The sequence below is a fragment of the Chroicocephalus ridibundus genome, unplaced genomic scaffold (genome assembly GCF_963924245.1).
Source record: "Chroicocephalus ridibundus unplaced genomic scaffold, bChrRid1.1 SCAFFOLD_26, whole genome shotgun sequence".
Taxonomy (NCBI): domain Eukaryota; kingdom Metazoa; phylum Chordata; class Aves; order Charadriiformes; family Laridae; genus Chroicocephalus; species Chroicocephalus ridibundus.
In genome coordinates, this window is record NW_026961775.1 from 1,774,519 (window position 1) to 1,796,318 (window position 21,800).

The window sequence follows — 21,800 nt, forward strand, 5'->3', positions numbered from 1 at the left end:
GAGGACAGCCTCACAGGGAGAGATTCACAATTCCTGTCTGTTACTACTGTAAGAAGAGGGGACATGTTCAGAGGAACTGTTGTAAGCGAGAACAAGATGAGAAAATGTTCAAAGAAGAATAGGGGTGTCAGGGGCTATATCTTTTGGGGCCTTCAACATCAACAGAGCCCTTGATAAAATTATTAATAGGTCCCCATAAGGAGGAGGTTTTATTTTTAGTGGATACAGGAGCTGAAAAATCAACCATTCAAAAACTGCCAAAAGAAATAGAAATAGGGAAGAATTATATGTCAGCAGTCGGGGCAAAAGGAGAACCTTTTAAAGTCCCTATCTTGAAAGTTGTAGAAGTAGAAACAGAAAAGAAAATTTGTCTTAATGATTTCCTTTTGCTCCCTGAAGCGGAATACAATTTACTAGGAAGGGATCTGATTTTGAAGTTAAACTTGAGCATTCAGAGTCAGGGGAACAAACTGCAGATCAAATTATATACTTTAACGCAGGAGGATGAAGAAGCTATTAACCCCTCGGTGTGGTATAAAGAAGGGGAAACTGGAAAAATAAAAATGGACCCCATAAGCATTCAAATAATAGATCCACATCGTTCGATTAGAATCAAGCAATACCGTATACCCATGGAGGGTCGAAAAGGATTAAAACCTGTAGTTGACAGACTTTTGGAAAAAGGAACCTTGGAACCATGTATGTCACCTCATAATACACCCATCCTCCCTGTAAAGAAACCGGACGGGTCATACAGAACGGTACAGGATTTAAGAGCTGTAAATCAGCGAACGATTACTAAATTCCCTGTAGTGGCAAATCCCTATACTTTATTAAGTCATATTTCTCCCAGACATACTTGGTATCATGTGATAGATTTGAAAAATGCTTTTTGGGCCTGTCCTCTGGACGAGGGATCTAGAGATTATTTTGCTTTTGAGTGGGAGGACCCCGAAATGGGACGGAAACAGCAATTAAGATGGACGGTATTACCACAGGGGTTTACGGAGTCACCACATTTATTTGGGCAAATTTTAGAGAAAATCTTACAGGATTTTACATTACCCCAGGAGATAAAATTATTGCAATATGTAGATGATTTATTAGTAGCAGGAGAAACTGAAGAGGGGACCCGAGAAGCTACTATTAAATTGTTAAATTTTCTAGGGGAGAAGGGATTGAAGGTGTCCCGATCAAAACTACAGTTTGTAGAACAGGAAGTAAAATACTTAGGACATTGGCTAAGTAAGGGAAAGAAGAAACTAGATTCTGATAGGATATCTGGGATTCTATCTTTAAGACCCCCACAAACTATAAAGGAGGTTCGGCAAATATTGGGATTATTAGGATATTGTAGATCATGGCTTGAAAATTATAGTGACAAGGTAAAATTTCTATATGAAAAATTAACTAGTAACCAACTTAAGTGGTTTGCAGAAGATGACCAGAAATTCGAGGAAATAAAAAAGGCATTAATACAAGCATCGGTATTGAGCCTCCCAGATCTAGAAAAACCTTTCCATCTTTTTGTGAATACATCAAATCAGACAGCATATGGAGTTCTTACTCAAGAATGGGCAGGAGTAAAAAAACCTGTGGGGTACTGTTCTAAATTACTTGATCCAGTACGTAGAGGATGGCCTGCTTGTCTCCAAGTTTTGGTAGCTACCGCATTATTAATAGAGGAAGTTCGGAAAATTACCTTTAGTGCTCCTTTAAAAGTGTATACCCCACACAATGTCAGGAGTGTTTTACAACAAAAGGCAGAAAAATGGTTAACGGACAGCCGGATCTTGAAATATGAAGCAATATTAATAGACTCCCCCGATTTAGAACTGAGGGTGACTTCTGCTCAGAGTCCAGCACAGTTTTTGTTTGGAGAGCCATCAAAGGAAGTACAACATAATTGTTTAGAGGTAATTGAGACCCAGACTAAGGTGAGGCCGGACTTAAGAGATACTGAGTTAGAAAATGCAGAAGTGTTATTTGTAGATGGCTCCTCCCGTGTGGTGGAAGGGAGGAGAAAATCAGGATATGCCATAATTAATAAAAATTTAGAACTTATAGAATCAGGACCTCTGAGTCCATCATGGTCAGCTCAAGCTTGTGAGCTGTATGCCCTTTGTAGAGCCCTGGAATTATTACAAGGAAAAAGCGGGACCATATTTACGGATTCTAAATATGCGTATGGAGCAGTCCACACTTTTGGAAAAATTTGGGAGGAAAGCGGTTTAATTAATACCCAAGGAAGGAATCTAATACATCAAGAACTAATAGTGAAAATTGTAAAGGTGTTAAGAAAACCAAAGGAGATAGCAGTGGTACATGTGAGAGGACACCAAAAGGGATTAGATTATCGAACCAGAGGGAATAACCTAGCCGACAGAGAGGCCCAGGAAGCAGCCCTGAGGAGTCAGGTCACTAAAATTAATGTAGTACAAGTACAAGGAGACATTAGTGAAAAAGAACTAGAGGAGAAAGAGAAGAAATTTACCCCTGAGGAACAGGCAAAATTAGAGAAAATAGGAGCTAAGTTAGAACAGGGAAAATGGATGCTGCCCGACGGGCGAGAGATGTTGCCAAAAGCTTATGCCAGGCAAATATTAGAACGATTACACACACAAACACATTGGGGTACAAAGGCGATAAGTGATATTTCCTTAAACAATTTGGCTGTATTGGGATTTTTGAAATAGCAAAGCAAATCATGCGAGGATGTTTAACTTGTCAAAAAGTAAACAAGAAAGTGTTTCGACAAGCAGCCACGGGAGGAAGGAAAACAGCTTATAGACCTTTTGAAAGAATACAAGTCGATTTTACTGAATTGCCTAAGGTAGGGAGAATAAAATATTTACTAGTAATAGTAGATCATTTAACACAATGGGTAGAAGCTTACCCTGTAGCATGAGCTACGGCACAGATGGTAGTAAAAATCTTATTAGAACACTTAATACCTAGATATGGGATAATCCAGTATATTGATTCTGATCAGGGCACACATTTGACTTCTAAAATAATAAAATTATTATGTCAATCATTAGGTATTCAATGGGAATACCACACTCCGTGGCACCCACAAAGCTCAGGGAAAGTAGAAAGAATGAATCAAACAATAAAACAGCAATTGGCTAAATTAATGATTGAGACACAGATGTCCTGGACGAAATGCCTACCATTGGCACTATTAAACATAAGAACTAAGCCACACAGTGAGACTGGATTATCGCCATATGAAATGTTATATGGAATGCCTTACTCCCAAGGGATGCCCCTGGGGAACAATGTAGTTGAAGATTATAGTATCCAAAAATATATAATAACCATTGGAAAAAGGTTAAAAGAACTACGAGAGACTGGGATGATGGCTCAAACACCACCATTAGGATTTGACACATGTGTCGCGAGTGAAAGGTCCAGTGAAGGAGTGGAGAGTCACATCTGAGCCCGGAGAAGCCAAGCTAACCATCAGACGAACTTAAAGAGACCTTCATCAAGAAGCATAAGCTAAGTTGCTGTGGGAATTTCATTGTAACTACTCCTGTAGAATTAGTGGACAGGGATAAATACCTATTAGGAAAGGTGATTTAGTCCATTGTGTAAACGGTGTTGTTTATTTTTAAGGGCAAAGTGTTCTACATGTTTTAAAATATATCATTTTCCAAAAAAGAAGTCAAGGATCTAGGAAACAGTTTAGAATTTTTGTGCATTCGCTGTGGGGCCACCACTCCCCTATATAACCTACCATGGGTTAGGCTTTATTGTTGTCAATTTAATCAAAGAGTGCTTCTTGATTGAAGGTTACCCCTTAAAAGATTAAGGAAGAGGGCAAGACCGGAGGGGAACGAGTGGTGCGGCTTGAAAGGTCTGCCAAGGGCTGCAACCCCTTCGGGCTGTGACCGCCGATCACTATGGCCCTGACCGGACCTCTTCTGGTCCTATTTGGGGTAAGCTCCTTGACTCTGGTTATGGCAAACAACTGCAGCCAGTGCGTAGGAACTACTAGGAGGGGACGGGTAAGTTCCCAGACTTTGGTTTATCATACTATTTATGAGTGTAAAGGCCAGAAAATAGTAAGCTGCATTTATAATCTAACCCGATATACTTTATGCAAAGACGAAGAGAGGATTGTGTGCTATGATCCAAAGGAACTCCCCTATCAATATTGGGTAGAAATGAAGACAAATTCAGAAGTAGGAAGACTAATAGGAACAAGTGAGGTTATAACCAATTTAAGTACATCGGTGTCGGTAATTTTTGACGCGTGCGACATTATAGATGATGATCTAGACACTAATTGCAGGAGTTCAGACTGGAGACGGTACTATAGTAATCAACCAAAATATATTTGCCCAGGGGGACACCAATGTGACATAAATCCTGATTATACACCTAGTCAAACAGCGAGATATCAATCAGCACACCTGTGTGGAAGAAGAGGGTGGTCTTGTGTATGTTGGGACACTGCAGGCTGGGGATATGATAGACAGTGTGGGAATTTACAACCTTCAATCACAAAGGTACAAACAGATAGTAATTGTACAACCCGTACCTGCAAAATTTATTAGAATAAATATTAAATTTATTTATTAGAATAAATATTAAATTTATTAGAATAAATTTAACCCTGATAAATTTAGAAATTTGGAAGCAAAAGAAAGTAAATAAAATTGGACTTAAGATACATGGACCCGGAGAAGATCCGGGTGTAATTATTAATATCGAAATAAAAGAAAGAATAAGGGAATCGGTACAGCACAGACTACTATTTAACTCATTTTATCATGAAATAGAAACAGGAGTGGAATATGAAATTCCCACAGTTGCTAAAAATCTATTTGTAAATCTTGCTGAAAACATTGCTAAGTCATTAAATGTAACTATTGTTACGTTTGTGGTGGAACAAACCAAGGTGAACAATGGCCATGGGAGGCTATGGAGAGCAACATTAGTAATCCTCAAATATGGAAAACAATGGGAAAGGGTAACAGGAAACAACAGTGGGTACTTCAAACGAGTATAATTGGAAGGAGTTGTTGGCAAAATTTAAAAGAGAATGGAAAACAAGTAGGTAATCTAGAGTGTGAAGGAGGTTACCTATGGAACGAAACTCAGAATAAATGGGATAAGTGGGGGAGTCCATGGGAAATGAGTGATCAATTTTAAAATTGGACCAATGGAACAAACATACCAAATGGACGGCCCACTCCTGAAGGACATTATTGGATTTGTGGTAAACTAGCTTATGCGTTTTTGCCACAAAATTGGACGGGATCCTGTGTATTGGGAATTATAAGGCCCAGTTTTTTCCTGTTACCTATAAATCGGGGAGAGCGATTGAGAGTCCAAGTGTATGCTGAAGCTGGTGAATTAAGAAAAAGGCACTATAAACGGAGTCTACAAATTGGACACTGGAAAGATAAAGATTGGCCTCCCGAAAGAGTCATTGCCTACTATGGTCCAGCCACATGGGCAGAAGATGGATCCTGGGGCTATAGAACTCCAATATATATGCTAAATAGAATAATTAGATTACAAGCTGTATTAGAAATAATTGTAAATACAACTGGAGATGCCCTTGGACGAATTGCGAGACAAAATACCAAGATGAGAACTGCTTTGTACCAAAATCGCTTAGCCTTGGATTATTTGCTAGCACAAGAGGGAGGTGTTTGTGGGAAGTTTAACCTTAGTAATTGTTGTTTAGAAATTGATGATGAAGGGGAAGCTGTAAATGAACTGTAAAAGAAATAAAGAAAATTGCATGTGTCCCAGTTCAGACTTGGACTGGAGTCGACCTAGAAGGATTCTGGGAAAACTTTACGGGAGGTGATCAGCTTACTAAAATCGGGATTGTTATATTAGGGGCATTTGCAGGATTGTTAATAATTCCATGTTTTATACCTTGCTTTATTAGACTAATACACTCAGTTATACAAGGAACGCAGATAGCTACAGAACCTGTTGATTCAGAACCAGGGAAAGAGAAAACTCTTTCCCTGATGATACTAAACACAAAAGAAGATTCGAAACTAATACCCATTCGGCAAGTATTAACTCGGTTGGAAACAAAAACACGAATCAATGCCATAGAAAAAGAAAATGGGGGATTGTGAAATGTGCTGAACTGATTCGTGTCAGTGTGGAACAGTGTCAGGGCCACAGGGTGAAGTGTGACCTTTGACTGTTTTGTCTGTATGGCCGCAGACGAGGCGGTGTGTCTATCGCAGACGAGACGGTGTGTCTGTCGTGTCTGTGTTTTGCAGGAGCCACCTGGCGAACATTCTAGAATACCAACTTAAACCGGTCCTGTTGTTATCTGCATAGTGACCTGTAAGGGGGGGGATACACCCATTTTTGGCAAGGGCCAAGCATTTTAGAGGCAGTTATGAATATGTATTAGTATAGGAGATATAAACCAAAAATGGGGTCTGTAAGGTGTGTGTCTTGGTTGGGCAGAGACCCCCGGCACACCCAGCGCTGTTTGCTTGCCTTTGTTCATATAATAAATTGTAAAATCTAATTGGAATCCTCTTTGCGATTAAATCATTTATCACACCACTGTGGTCCCAGTGCCCCCAGTATGACTCTCAGGTTCCCACCAGTGCTCTCAGTGCGGTCCCAGTGCTCCCAGAATGACCCCCTGACTCCCCCCAGTGCTCCCAGTATGACCCGCTGACTCCCCCCAGTGCTGCCAGGGCGGTCCCAGTGCTCCCAGTAAAAGTTCCTGACTGACCCCAGTGCTCCCAGTGCGGTCCCAGAGCTCCGAGTATGACTCCCTGCTTCCACCCAGTTGCTCCCAGTACTGTCCCAGTGCTTCCAATATGACTCCCTGGTTCCCCCGGGTGCTCCCAGTGCAGTCCCAGTGCTCCCAGTAAGACTCCCTGACTCGGCCCAGTACTCCCAGTGCACTCCCAGTGCTCCCAGTATGACACCCTGACTCCCCACAGTGCTTCCAGTGAGGTCCCAGACCTCCCAGTATGACCCCCTGACTGCCCCCAGTGCTCCCAGTACGGTCCCAGTGCTCCCAGTAAAAGTTCCTCACTCCCCCAATGTTCCCAGTGCGGTCCCAGTGCTCCCAGTATTGACTCCCTGATTCCCCCCTGTGCTCCCAGTGCGGTCCCAGTATGACTCCCAGTATGACTCCCTGACTTCCCCCAGTGCTCCCAGTGCTGTCCCAGTGGTCCCATTATGATTCCCTGACTCCTCCCAGTGCTCCCAGTGCGGTCCCAGTGCTCCCAGTATGACACAATGACACCCCCCAGTACTCCCAGTGTGGTCCCAGTGCTCCCACTATGACCCCGTGACTCCCCCCAGTGCTCCCAGTGCTGTTCCAGTGCTCCCATTATGACACAATGACACCCCCCAGTGCTCCCAGTGCGTTCCCAGCGCTCCCGGTATGACTACCTGACTCCCCCCAGAGCTCCCAGTGCGGTCCCAGTGCTCCCAGTAAAAGTTCCTGACTGCACCCAGTGCTCCCAGTGCTGTCCCAGTTCTCCCAGTATGACACAATGACACCCGCCAATGCTCCCAGTACAGTCCCAGTGCGCCCAGTATGACCCCCTGACTCCCCCCAGTGCTCCGAGTGCGTTCCCAGTGCTCCCAGTATGTCTCCCTGATACCCCCATTGCTCCCAGAGTGGTCCCAGTGCTCCCAGTTAGACTCCCTACTTCCCCCCAGTTCTTCAAGTGTGGTCCCAGTGCTCCCAGTATGACCCCCTGACTCCCCCCAGTGCTCCCAGTGCGGTCCCAGTGCTCCCAGTATGACCCCCTGACTCCCCCCAGTGCTACCAGTGCAGTCCCAGTGCTCCCAGTATGACCCCCTGACTCCCCCCAGTGCTCCCAGTGCCGTCCCAGTGCTCCCAGTATTGACTCCCTACTTCCCCCCAGTTCTCCAAGTGCGGTCCCAGTGCTCCCAGTATGACTCGCTGACTGCCCCCAGTGCTCCCAGTGCAGTCCCAGTGCTCCCAGTATGACTCCCTGATTCCCCCCTGTGCTCCCAGTGCGGTCCCAGTATGACTCCTAGTATGACTCCTTGACTCCCCCCAGTGCTCCCAGTGCACTCCCAGTGGTCACAGTATGACCCCCTGACTCCCCACAGTTCTCCCAGTGCGCTCCCAGTGCTCTCAGTGTGACCCCCTGACTCTCGCCAGTGCTCCCAGTATGATCCCCTGTCTCCCTCCAGTGCTCCCATTGCAGTCCCAGTGCTCCCAGTGTGACTGCCTGACTTCCCCCAGTGCTCCCAGTGAGATCCCAGTGCTCCCAGTATGATTCCCTGGCTCCCCCCAGTGCTCCCAGTATGGCCCCAGTGCTCCCAGTATGACACAATGACACTGCCCAGTGCTCCCAGTGCGGTCCCAGTGCTCCCAGTATGACTCCCTGACTCCCCCCAGTGCTCCCAGTGTGGTCCCAGTGCTTCCAGTATGCCTCCCTGGCTCCCCCCATTCCTCCCAGAGTGGTCCCAGTGCTCCCAGCATGACTCCCTGACTCCCCCCAGTGCTCCCACTGCGGTCCCAGTGCTCCCAGTATGACTCCCTGAATCCCTGGTAACTCCCTGAGTTCTCAGGGCTCATTGAGAGGCTTTGAACTGGATTTGAAGGCGGGTGGGGACGGTCCTGGGCTTGCTGGGGAGCTGCCAGGGCGCAGTTGCTCAGCGCTCGTGGGCCAGTGTGCCAGTATTTCTGGTAGCCAGAAGGCACAGCACATCTCAAGGGTCACAACTACACACACGACTCCCTCTCTGAAATGCTGAGACACCAGTGCACGCGGCGTGGGGAATGAGCAGGAAGAGCTGGAGATCTGTGCGCGGTCGCAGGGCCACGATCTCATTGCAGTCACTGAGACGTGGTGGGACAGCTCGCGTGACTGGAATGCTGTCATGGGTGGCTACGTCCTTTCCCGGAAAGACAGGCCAGCGAGGCGTGGTGGTGGAGTTGCACTCCATGGGAGAGAGCATTTGGAATGCATCGGGCTCTCACTAGGGGCGGATGACGAGAGGGTCGAGAGCTTATGGGTGAGGATTAAGGGGCAGGCCAACATGAGGGACACTGTTGTGGGTGTTTATCACAGGCCACCTGATCAGGATGGGGAAGCTGATGAGGCTTTCTAGAGACAGCTGAAGGTAGCCTCGCAATCGCAGGCCTTGGTTCTCATGGGGGACTTCGATCACCCCGATATCTGCTGGGCAGACCACGCAGCCAGGCAGGCACAGTCCAGGAGGCTCCTCCAGTGCATTGATGACAACTTCTTGACACAGGTGGTGCAGGAGCCAACAAGGAGAGGAGCACTCCTGGACCTGGTACTGACAAACACAGAGGGACTGGTGGGGGACATTAAGGTTGGGGGCACCCTAGGTTGTAGTGATCATGAAATGATGGAGTTCAGGATCATGGGTACTACGCACAAAACAACAAGAAGTAAAATTACAACCTTGGATTTCAGGAGGGCTAACTTTGACCTCTTCAAGAAACTGCTTGGAGAGATCCCGTGGGCTGGGGCTCTGGAAGGCAAAGGGGCTCAAGAGAGCTGGTTGGTATTCAAAGACCACTTCCTCCAAGCTCAGGATCGGTGCACCCCTAAGAGAAAGAAATCGGCCAAGGGACACAGGAGACCTGCATGGTTGAGCAGGGAGCTTCTGAAAAAGCTCAAGTGGAAGAAGGAAGTCTACAATACGTGGAAGAAGGGACTGACCCCTTGGGAGGATTACAGGAATGCTGCCAGAGCGTGCAGGGATGAAACAAGGAAAGCCAAGGCCGCCTTGGAATTAAACCTGGCCAGGGATGTCAAGCTCAACAGGAAGGGCTTCTACGGGTATATTGGAAGCAAAAGGAAGAGCAGAGAAGTTGTGGGCCCACTGTTGAATGAGACAGGATCCATGGGGACAGAGGATCTGGGGAGAAGGCGGAGTTACTGAATGCCTTCTTTGCTTCGGTCTTTACTGCTCAGCTCAGCCCTCAGGAGTCCCAGGCATTGGGGGAAGTAACAGGGAAAGAAGAAGACTTCCCTTGGGTTGAGGAGGATCGAGTGAGGGATCAATTAGATCAATCAGATATTCACAAGTCCATGGGCCCCGATGGGATGCCCCCGAGAGTGCTGAGCGAGCTGGTGGACGTCATTGCTGGGCTGCTCTCCATCATCTTTGAAAGGTCCTGGAGAACAGGCGAGGTGCCTGAGGACTGGAGGAAAGCCAACGATCCTCCAGTCTTCAAAAAAGGCAAGCAGGAGGAGCCGGGGAACTACAGGCCGGTCCGCCTCACCTCCATCCCTGGAAAGATGATGGAACAGCTCGTTGTGGGCGTCATCTCAAGGCATGTGGAGGAAAAGAATGCTATGGGCAGTAGTCAACACGGATTCACCAAGGGGAAATCCTGTGTGACTAACCCGATAGCCTTCTATGATGGCATGACTGGATGGATAGATGAGGGGAGGGCAGTGGATGGTGTCTACCTTGACTTCAGCGAGGCTTTCGACACGGTCTCCCACAGCATCCTCATAGGGAAGCTTAGGAAATGTGGGTTAGATGAGTGGACACTAAGGTGGATTGAAAACTGGTTGAAAGACAGAGCTCAGAGGGTCGTGATTAGGGGCACAGAGTCTAGTTGGAGGTCAGTGAGGAGTGGTGTTCCCCAGGGGTTAGTGCTGGGTCCAGTCCTCTTCAATATCTTCATCAGTGACCTGGATGAAGGGATTGAGTGCACCCTCAGCAAGTTCGCTGATGACACAAAGCTGGGGGGGGTGGCTGACACACCAGAAGGCTGTGCCACCATCCAGAGAGACCTGGGCAGGCTGGAGAGTTGGGCAGAGAGGAGCCTCATGAAATTCAACCATGGCAAATGTAGGGTGCTGCACCTGGGGAGGACTAACCCCGTGCACCAGGACAGGTTGGGGGCTGACCTGCTGGAGAGCAGCTCTGTGGAAAGAGACCTGGGAGTCCTGGTGGACAACAGGATGACCATGAGCCAGCAATGGGACCTTGTGGCCAAGAAGGCCAATGGCATCCTGGGGTGCATCAAGAAGAGTGTGACTAGCAGGTGGAGGGAGGTCATCCTTCCCCTCTACTCTGCCTTGGTGAGGCCGCACCTGGAGCACTGTGTCCAGTTCTGGGCTTCCCAGTTCAAGAAGGACAGGGAACTGCTGGAGAGGGTGCAGCAGAGAGCTACCAAGGTTAGTTTGCAGCAACAGAAAAGGCTGCTCCGCAACACCTCCTCCCTGGGCCTCCACCTTGGCTGTGCCCCGTATTAGCTCCAGGGTGGAGACGGTCTTGAGTCGTCAAAGTCCAATGGCTCATGCTCTGTGCTCAGGTTCACCTCCAAAGGGGGTGCAGAGAGAAAGCTCAGGTTGGAGGTTCATGGGAAGGTTAGAAGGCCTGTGTCCTGTCACTGCACTGCAGATGTCTATGTTGGTACAGTTTAACGTGACACGAACAACGGATGAATGTGTCTGAGCAAGGCAGCCTTGCGTGGCTCTATCGCCAATAGCACAAATGACCCTTCCAGAAGAGAGCATCTCCTGCCCTCCTGTGAGGCTCACGCAGCCCTTGATTTCTTACTCTGCAACTCTACGCATGGGTCGAGCCCTACCGTTCAGCAGTTCTTCACCCACCGCACCCTCCACCTGCTCATCTCCAAGTTGGGCAACTTGTCCGGAAGGATACTTTGAGGGACACTGTCAAAAGCTTTACTAAAATCCAGCAAAACTACATCCACCACCTTCCCTTCATCCACTAGGCAGGTGACCTCATTGTGGTTCGTGGTGAATGGCCTGTTCCCCTTAATGTTAACTCCTTCTCCCAGGTGGGCGTTAGGGCTCTAGATGGCCCCCAGTTCAGGCTCAGCTGTTCGCTCTCCAGGAAGGGCACTCTGTGGAGACTGCAGCAATACTGAGAGGGTTTCCCAGCAAAGACCAAGATAACAAGAGGAGGAGAAAGCCCAAGCTCTGACTCCATGAAGAGAAACTGGAGGTGCTGGAGATAATCTAGCCAATGATTCCCCGTGACAGCGGAATCCCTTCCCACCACTACCACTGGAGGGATCTCCATGGAGATTTCCAGCATTGCTAGAGGGCCAAAATACCCAAAGAAAGTCCTTTTGTGCCCATGCCCTGCTCTCCTGGCTGGCCAGCCTGGTGACCAAGGCTGAGGCCAAGCTTATCCCAGTGCTTGACCCAGCCATGAGACTTCTCTTGCCTATCACCAGCAGAGACAGATGACAGAATGGAAGGGGTTGGAAGGGTCCTTCCGAGATCATCTAGTCCAACCCCATGCCAAAGCACAATCAACAGCCAAGCCATTTTCCTACTTCTGGCCTGTGAGGTTCTCAGACAGAATTGACTTCAGGCACCTTCACAGACACCTGCCTCTTACTCACCTGTGAGGTTCTGAGGCACAGCTGACATAAGAGTAGCTTCCCCACCATCACCCACCTTGTCACCTACAAGCTCATCTGATACACGTCATCTCACATTTCATCTTCCAATGTCAGGCGACTGCTCCAGGACCTCACAGGCTCTGCATTCACTCTGCCTCTGGGGGAAAAACAGCTTAGAGAGAGGTTTGGAGGACAAGGGAAAGTTAGGGGTTCTGAGGGAGGCCGCTAGGGCTTTTGGGTTAGGGGTTTCTGTTACCAGTTTTCTTCCATGTGAACCAAAAACTCTGGTCAGAGTTTCTGCTTCATGATCAGGGTGGGGGTGGGGGTCATGGTGAGGCTCAAAATGAAGGTTTGGGATTGTTCTTAGGGCTTCTTGTAATTGATCTGAGTCCTGCTCAGCTTTGTGGGTTAGGGGGTTGGGTTAGGGCTAGAGGCTTAGGGTTAGGCCAGAGTTAAGGCATTTCAAGAGCAGGAACCTCACCAAGTGCTGTCCCTCCCACACGCTTCTCCCTTCACCTATCCCATGCTCCCTTCTCTCTTTGATGAAACTCTCAGGCATGTCGAGCACTTCACAACGCTGCTCCTCACACGCAGCTTCCTCCACCATTAATGACATCACGATCTACTCGCCAGCAATGGCACCTTTGCCTTCATCTTCCTCTTGCCTGCCCCTAACATCTCATCATCTCCCTGGCCTTTCCCTCCAGAACTTCACAATCCCTGCCCTCCTTCTGCATCCTGGGAAACATGAGTAACACTTAGGGGAGGGGTTGGAGATGAAAGGGGGTTGAGGGACAGGATTAGGGAGCTGGCTTTGGGTTTAGGCGTGAGGCATCTGATGAGGGTTTCAGCTTTGGCATTCATGTTCAGGGAAGGGCCACAGATGAGCGCTGCAGGTGAGGGATTAGGGTTGGGGTCCAGGCAAAGTCTCAGTGTGAGCTGGGCAGTGCTGGGTCAGAGGGGAAGGGTGTGTAGCCACTTTGCGTGTTTCTGCCCTCGTGATGACCAGGGGGAAACCTCAGCTGCTGATGACCAAAGGCATCATCATTCTAATGAGCTTCCAAAAATCAAATGACACACACACACACAAACACAAGGCTTACAAGAGAGCTTTTTAAATTGAATTGCACCCACACAAACAGATACAGAGGTTAACCTATATAATGAAGATGTTTCTCTTTTTGCAAAAAGTAGTACATTCCTGGTACCAAATGATCTTGGTCACCTTGAGAAATCCAATAGTAGTGAATGACTGACTCTTTTCCTTCATCTGCATTTGTCAGCAGATGATCTCTGAAATCCTTGTGAAATCTACTCTGAAATCCAATCTTCAAAAGCCTCGTGAAATCTACTTTTGAAATCCTCGCAAAACCTACACTTTGATATCCTTGGAAAATCCACACTTTGATATCTTCATATCCTCTTATCCTCTTGCATGCTTTGATAGCCTGATATCCTCCATACCCTGGGGCACCCACAACTTCTCTGGAAAACTTGTTCCACCATCTCACAAAACTTTTCAGAAAAAAATTCTTCCTTAGGCCTATTCTAAATCTACTCTTTTTCTGTTTAAAACTGTTGCCTCCTTTTATCCTGTTCTACAGGCCTTGGTAAACAGTCCCTATCTTACCTATAACTCCCCTTTAAACTGTATAAACTGTCGTATGACTCAGGTGAACCTTGCCATTTTTGAATGTTTAAATAAGTCGCTGTGTTGATTATAGCAAATTTTGTTAAATCATTTTGATAATTGCCAGGTGATCAATATTGTTAACATCATACAACATAACCCCGTGTTACTAAATCTGAAATTGGTGCCACCTCAAAGTTGGGCAGGATCCCAAATCAACATTCACAACGAGACTGGACATGAGGAGAAAGAAATGTCCCATGAAGGACAGTGCTGTGACTCCTGAGGTCACCCAGAGGGAGCCTGGATCAGCGCAACGCTGGGTGTTCCAAGGAACAGGCAGGGAGGAAGAAGAGCTGTCAGGAAAGGCCAGGAGATGCCCCAGTGGGAGCAAGGGGAGGAAAGAGGTTGGGTGTCCACAGCCTGCAGGTCTTTGTCCCCTTGGCTGTGGCTGTTGTCTTTGCTACCAAGGCCTGAAAGGAGACACCTTAATCTCACGGAACCGGGGCCTCACTGCTTCCTCACACCCCCCAGGGAGGCCGGGAGGTGTGGTGCCGTTGTCCTTCACTCAGCATTGCCTACCCCACACCTCACTGCCCCGGGAGGAGCCCTGAGCCAGTGTGAGGGACAGGATCCCCCTTCCCAGGGCTGGCCGCTTGGCAGGATAAAATACATCACGGCTTTACTCAGCATCAGCTCCACCTGCACAGTGCCTTTGCCTCCCTGAATCACAGCCTCCAGTTGCCTGCTCGAACAAATCCATGGGGAGGCTTGGTCTGTCATGGCCCTCAGTGGGGACAACTAATGCTCCAAGACACTTTGGCGTTTGCTTCGGACTTGAATTCCTGCACAGGTTGTTCAAGCTCCTCTCAGTATCTGGCATTCCTGGGCTCAGCAGCAAATGCCCCATGGGGCTCGTTAAAGTGCAGAAATCCCTAAGGAGCCACAGCTCTGCCATGATTTTCTTCAGGGCTTCTAGCCTGGTACAGCTCAGTGGAGAGGTCTCAGGAGTCTACTTAAAGTGGAAGGTTTCAAGAAGCACTTAATAAAAAGGTAATTTTTCATTTGGAAAGGGCTTTTCATTAGTCTTTTTATTTTTCCAGAGGAAATGCTTGCAGCTTTCTCCAACTGATACTGAACCAGAGGGTCTCCTAAGGAGGACCGGAGAGGTAGCAACTGCCATCTCCTCGAGGTCCCCCACTGTATGGACAACTTGCCCCCCCACCTCCTCCTCCCCACCGTTTCTCTTGGGGCTGCCTGGGACTTGCATTCTTTTCCTACATCAGACTTGTGCGCTGAGTCTGCAGCTGAATGTTCACAGCTCCTTTGCACCAATTCCTGCCCGATTGCCCTGGAGACTTGGCTGTAAATAGACAAGGGATTCTTATTAAATTTGAACAGCCAGAAGGACAAAATGATACCAATTAATTAAAGAAACCCAATGCATTCCTCCACTATATGCCAAGTCCAAGCCTCCGATAAGCTCCACCTTCCTCAAACCATCAACATAAAAGAAATACGTTGGAGAGCTTGATAGGAAATTTTAAATATACGCACAGTTAGTGCATTGGCTAAAGAGAGAGTGTGGCAGATTAAGTAAACTTTGCCTTATTCTTGGCCAAATTTCCATCCCAGAGAGCCTTGTCACCAACTCATGTCTCCAGTGATGTCCCTGCCCATGTTACATTATGTGCTTGTTAAACAAAACTTTTCTTCTCCGGCAAACTGTAGCAAAACTCTTCCTTGGAGACAGTCTCTCCTCAAAGTCCCCTTGCAACCATACGGTGAATTGAGATGCAAGAATAAACTCATTACAGTTCCTTCACGTTAACAAGCTCCCAGGGGAAAGTCACGCAGTGTGGAGGGCCCTGGAGGGAATAAAGAGCCTTGGAGGTTCAGCAGGGTCTGCTGAGGGCTGTGGGTGACGAAGCTGCTTCAGGAAATGGAAGCGTGCCTCCCTGGGGGCTGGTTAGAGCAGAAAAGCAGAGGCAGTGATTTCAGGGTGACAAAGAAAGGAGGCAGAGACATCCTGTGTGCTGTAGCCCCCTGGATGTGCCCTGTCAAGCCAAGGGGCCCAGTGCTAATCCCCAGCTCATTGCAATGGGGATGCTTTTGGCCATCACCACATGAGCTTTCCCTCTGCTCACCACCAGGGCCCATACACGCTGAGTGCCTTCCACACTCTTGCCCCTCAGACTCGGTACGACGCAGCTCCCCCTAAGCCTTTGCCTGGACCCTAACCCTAATCCCTCACCTGCAGCTCTCATCTGTAGCCCTTCCCTGAACACCAACGCCAAAGCTGAAACCCTCACCACATGCCTCATGCCTAAACCCAAACCCAGCTCCCTCGTCCTGCCACCAACTCAGAGATACTTATTGGAGAGGCCAAGACTGGTGGCAGCCTGGGCTGCAGCGTTCAGCCCCTGGTGGAATTCATGATCTGAAGGGATATATGCCAGCTGAAAACTGTAGTCAAGACCCTAAACCTTGGGAAAGGAACTCTCAGCTGTTTTGGTCACTGGTAAATGGGACACGTGTGACCCTCTGGAAGTGCAACAAGGCCACGTGCAAGGTCCTGCACCTGGGTCGGGGCAATCCCCAGTATCAATACAGACGGACTGATGAATGGATTGAGAGCAACCCTGTAGAGAAGGACTTGGGGATGCTGGTGTGTGAAACATTGGACAAGAGCCGGCAATGTGCACTTGCAGCCCAGAAAGCCAATCATAGCCTGGGCTGCATCTACAGAAGCGTGGCCAGCAGCTGGGAGGGAGGGGATTCCCCCCCTCTCTACTCCAATCTCATACGACTTCATCTGAAATGCTGTGTCCAGTTCTGTGGGCCCCAGCACAAGAAAGACATGGACCTGCTAGAGAGGGTCAAGGGAGGGATCACCAAAAATCATTGGAGGGCTTGAAGACTAGAAGGGACGGAAAAGAAGCTGAGAGAGTTGAAGTTGTTGAGCCTGGAAACAAAAAAGCACCAAGGAGACCTTCCTGTGGCCTTTTAATCTGTGAGGGAGGATTATAAGAGAGAGAGATATTTTGCCAGGGCCAGTAATGACAGGACAAGGGGCAATGGCTTTACACTGAAAGAGGGTAGATTTAGATTGGACATAGGGAAGAAATTTTTCACAATGAGGGTGGTGAGATGTGGGAATAGAGAGCAGCATAGGTCTGTTCGACCTTGATGAGATAAAGCTGTGTCCTTGAGAGAGGGCTTGAGAGAACAGAAAAACAAGTAAGAACTAGCAAGAAACAGGACGTGAGAATGAAGTTGTTGCTCCTCGTGAACAGACAGCAGAAACCAATCGGAAGAAGTAGAGAAGTGTGTGGCAGTCGACCTTCAACCTATCAGCAAGACACAACTATCGCATGGAGAGTGCGTATAGCTGTAAAGTCTGTCAGATTGTTGCAATAAAGGTCTTTGGTCTGTACCCCGCAGGAGTCCGTGAATCCATGCTCCACACATGGTGCCCGAACAGGGACAGAAATTGGAGGGACATACGAGGGACTTGAATCGTAGGAATGTACGACCGGTGGAACGGCCCGGCTGAACGAAAAAAGGCAGCAGGATAGGAGAGCTGCAGTCCGGACAAATAATCACCAGAAAAAGGTGAGCAGCCGGGGATGTGTGAGGATGGGATCGAGAGAGTCCTCAGAGGAAAAGGCAATCATATGTATATTAGAAAAGTTTTTAAGTAGAAGGGGTATTCAATACGATGAAGGAACTTTTCAACTTTTACTGGCATGGCTAAAAAGCAAGGGTCTTCCCGCTGATTCTACAACACCTTTCCAATTATCAAGTTGGGAGCAAGCGGGCGAAACTTTATTTGAGACTGCAACAAAAGGGGATGCGACTGCCACAAAGGTTTTGACAACCTGGAGGCTGATTAAAGATACTTTACAGCAGGTAAAATCCGAACGAAATGCCACAGCAACCGCAGCTGCAGCTATGGCACCGTGCCACTACTGGGAAGTAATTCCCCAGGCCAGCAATGGGTGGGCTGTTGGAGTTGCTGATGAACTTCTTGGAAAAAGGGACAAATTAGGAAGAGCGGAGCATTCCTGGTGTGCAGAATGGCTCGGTCCCAAAGAGCAGCTGTCAGCACGGCATAGAGATGAAGAAACATTCTCGTGTTGGGAGGAGAGGGAGAAGTGGCTACGTGGCCCTGCTCGCCCCATCACCCCCATGGGGCTGGTCCCACCACATCGAGTCCCAGCATCAGGTTGTTCTTGTCTGCTTCCACCTTCGCCACGAGGGCGTCCACTCGGTGGGACGGGTGACAATGGACAATGCAGCGTCCCCGTTGGTAGGTGGCTGCGGGGGGCGGGGCATCGCCTAGCAACAGGGGACGCTGCCTTGTCCCTTGTCACCCGTCCCGCTGGTGCGACCACTCTGCTGCGAGGAGCCAGCAGAGGAGGAGGAGGAAGAAGAGGAGGAAGAGGAGGAAGAGGAAGGCTTCAAGTTCCCATCCCTTCCAGCCATCCCGGGCCCCCCCTCAGGCAGAAAGGTTCCCATCCCCCTCAGGTGCCTCCATGGCTTTGGGCAGGGCAGCAGCCATGGCCCAGCTCAGCCTGTACCAGCTGCTGGACGAGGCCATCGGGACGCCCGAGCTGGGGGCAGTCAACTTCATGGCGTTGCGCAGCCTGCTGCTCGCCATGCTCGAGCACCTGGGCCTGCGGGACCTGCCTGCCCAGAAGCAGGGGGACAGCCTGACCCTGCTCTGGGAGGGGGACCAGCCCGCAGAGGCAGCCCCTGTGCTGGAGAAGGAGGGCGACAGGGCCCAGGACAGGGGGCAGCAGCCCCAGGAACCGGGGCAGTGGCTGCCTGGGAAGGACTTGCTCCAGGAGAGCACGAGCAGCCCCCAGCTGGCCTCCGTGGCCACCGACATGGGCTGGATGAAGGACAAGATCAAAGCCAACGAGAGCGGCATCTCCAAGGTAGAGGCTCTTGCCCATCCCCTGGCTGCTCCCCTGCACGACACCCCATCCTCCGGGGTCCAGCCGCCGTTGTGCTGCCCTTAGACCAAGGGCTGGTATAAGCCTGAGCTAAGGGTGGCACGTGGGGCTTCAGTGAAGGAAAGGGGTGAAGTCTTGGGGAGGAAAAGCTGCGGCTGAAATGCTGCTCCGCTTGCTCTGGGTCTTCCCCACGTTGCTGTCAGCGGGTCCTGGTGGGGCCGATACCCAGCGAGTCCCTGGTGCCCTTGGCTCCCTTGGATGGAGGCTCGGCACCCTGGACATCTGGCCCCACCACCCTCTCCAGCCCTCTCTTCCCCGCTCCTGACCTTCAGCCAGTGCCACACACACTCCTGGGGCAGCTGAGAGGCTCCACCAGCACCTCATGGGCCTCATCTCCCACCGCTTGCCCACGGGCTAAAGCCGGCACTGGTGGGGACCGGCGAGGGGCCTCACCCTGCATGGTGCTGAGCCACTGGTGACCATGCATCGCCAGAGCATCCCCTGTGGGGAGAACTAAGCTCGGGCTGAAGGAAAGAGCCACCTTCAGCACTGCCGGGCCAGGTCCTGCCAGGGCTGGGACACCGCGGGAGATGGCGGCAGGGAGGGTTCCCCGCGCAGCTGGAGATGATGGTGGCCACTTGGTTAGCAGTGGCTGCTGCTGCCCTGGCCAGGCTGTGCTCGAGGGGGCTGCAGCGGCTCTTTGCCCTTTGGATGGGCTGCGGGGATCTCATGGGGAGCCTGGCAGGGGCAGCGGGGCTGGGGGCATCCCTGCTTAGCCGGGCCGTGCAATGGGCCCCCCCGGGGCAGGGGTGGGGGTCTCTGGGGAGCTGCTGCCCCATCTCAGCTCTTGAAGATGTGATGGATGGGATGTGCTGCCCGTGCTGCCCACGCTGCCCTGCCAGCCTGGCACTGCCCCCCGGCTCTGGGCAGGCCACAGCGGCGGCAATGGTCCTGGTCCCCAGGGACCCTCTCCTGCGGCTCACCCCCACCACCCCTTTCTGCCAGGCCACAGCTCTCTCCGAGGAGCTCCTCCAGGAGATGGGCGCAATGAAGGAGGCGCAGTCCCACCTGGAAGAGGAGCTCCGGGCCATGCAGGAGGCCCTTGGCTTGGTGAGCTGACGCCAGTATCCCGAGAGGGAGCTGGGCCCTCTCCCCCTCCCTGCCCCTCTCCCCATCACCACCCCAGCCCCTGCCCCGCGGCCATCAGCCCTCCCGGTCCCCCAGCAGGAAGGGCACCAGGAGGGCAGAGTGGGAAGGATGTCCCAAGGAGGGCAGCAGGGCAGCTCAGCCACCCCCACCCAGAGCTCCCCACCCTCTGCCCGCCAGCACGGCCCCAGGGAGGGTACAAACGGGCACCGCTGCCTGCAGCTCAGGCTGGGGCTAGAAGGAACTGTGGCCATCACCCAAAGGGATGCTCAGGCGCTTTGGAACCAAAGAGCCATCAAAAAAGACACCTGGGAGCTGGGAAGGAGGGAGAGAAAGCTCTGCCCCGGGCAACACAGCCACAGCCCCCGGGCACAGCCCTTCCCAGCGCCCCTCTCTCTTGTGCCCAAGGCAATGTGGGGATGCTCCTTTGAAATGCGCTCCCACAGCCAGACTGGTGTCCCTGTCCTCTCCCTGCTCCAGGGGAAACTCCAGGACGCCGCCAGCCAGCTGCCAGGCCCCCGTCACAAGAAGTGTCGTGGTGAAGTATGGCCGCGGGGGGTCCTGGATCCTGCACTGAGACAGGAGGTAGCTGTGTCCCCAGCTCCCCTGGGGGGACCATCCCTCCTGTGCTGGGGCATGGTCCATGGGTGGTGGGTGCTGGGCAGTGATGCTGGGGGGTCCTGTCCCCGAGGGGGCCGTCCCTGCCAGCTACGTGGCCGGGCTGAGCCCTTGATGCCTTCCTTCCCCAGAAAAGCCTGAAGGAAATGCGGAGCCTCAGCCCAGTCCCGGAGGAGGTGCGCAGCATGGTGGGCTGGGAGGTGCTGGGGGGTGGCTCGCCTGGTGGGCAGCGAAGCAGAAGGGGGAGGAGGAGGGGGCAGATGCCAGCATTTGGCACTGTGAGATGGTTTCCAAGTCCCGCTGGGGGCTGCTGCTCCTGAAACACCAGCGCAGCCCCTTGGGCTGGGAAGCGGGTCTGGGCAGCAGGCCTGGAGCACCGAATGCCCTTGCTGGAGAGCAAAAGGCCTCGCTGCCGTGGCCCGGGGAGTCAGGGAGGGTTTGCCGCTCCCCAGGCTCGACTGCTCAGACGCTGCCGGCCCAGAGGCCAGCAAAGCACTAAGGGGGCTGGGGAGGTTGCGGGAGGCTGTGGCCGTGGGCCCCGGGGCTCTGTGCGGGGGGGCAGCCTTTGCCTTGGGGCTCTCGTGGTGTCCTTGGGTTTGGCCCCGGGAGGCGGTGCCTTGGAGACAGGCAGTGGGGACATGGCGGGGGGGCCTGGGCTCTGTCCTTGCCGCTGCATGGCTGCCTGTAACCCTGCTCCCCTTGGCCTCCTCTTCCCAGGAGGGCAGTGGCAGCCTTTCTTCCCCCACCGAGTCCCCCCAGGCGGACGTGGACACCCAGCACGGGGCAAGCTCCGTGCCGGGGACGGAGGAACCAGGGCCACAGCCTGTGCCCAGCACAAGCAAGGGGGCTCTTGGGACACAGCCTGGCTCTGAGGAGACGCAAGCAGGGACACACAGAGCACCAGTGAGCCCTGAGAAGGCGGCAGGCGCTCCTTCAGATGGGAAGAGCATTTCTGATGCCAGCGCCACAACCCCCAGGATGCAGCCAGGGGCCCCTGGCACTCAGAGCACCACACAGGGGACGGAGCCAGGATCCCCCAGCACCCAAATCACCACCCCGGGCATGCAGCCAGCGTTCCCTGGCA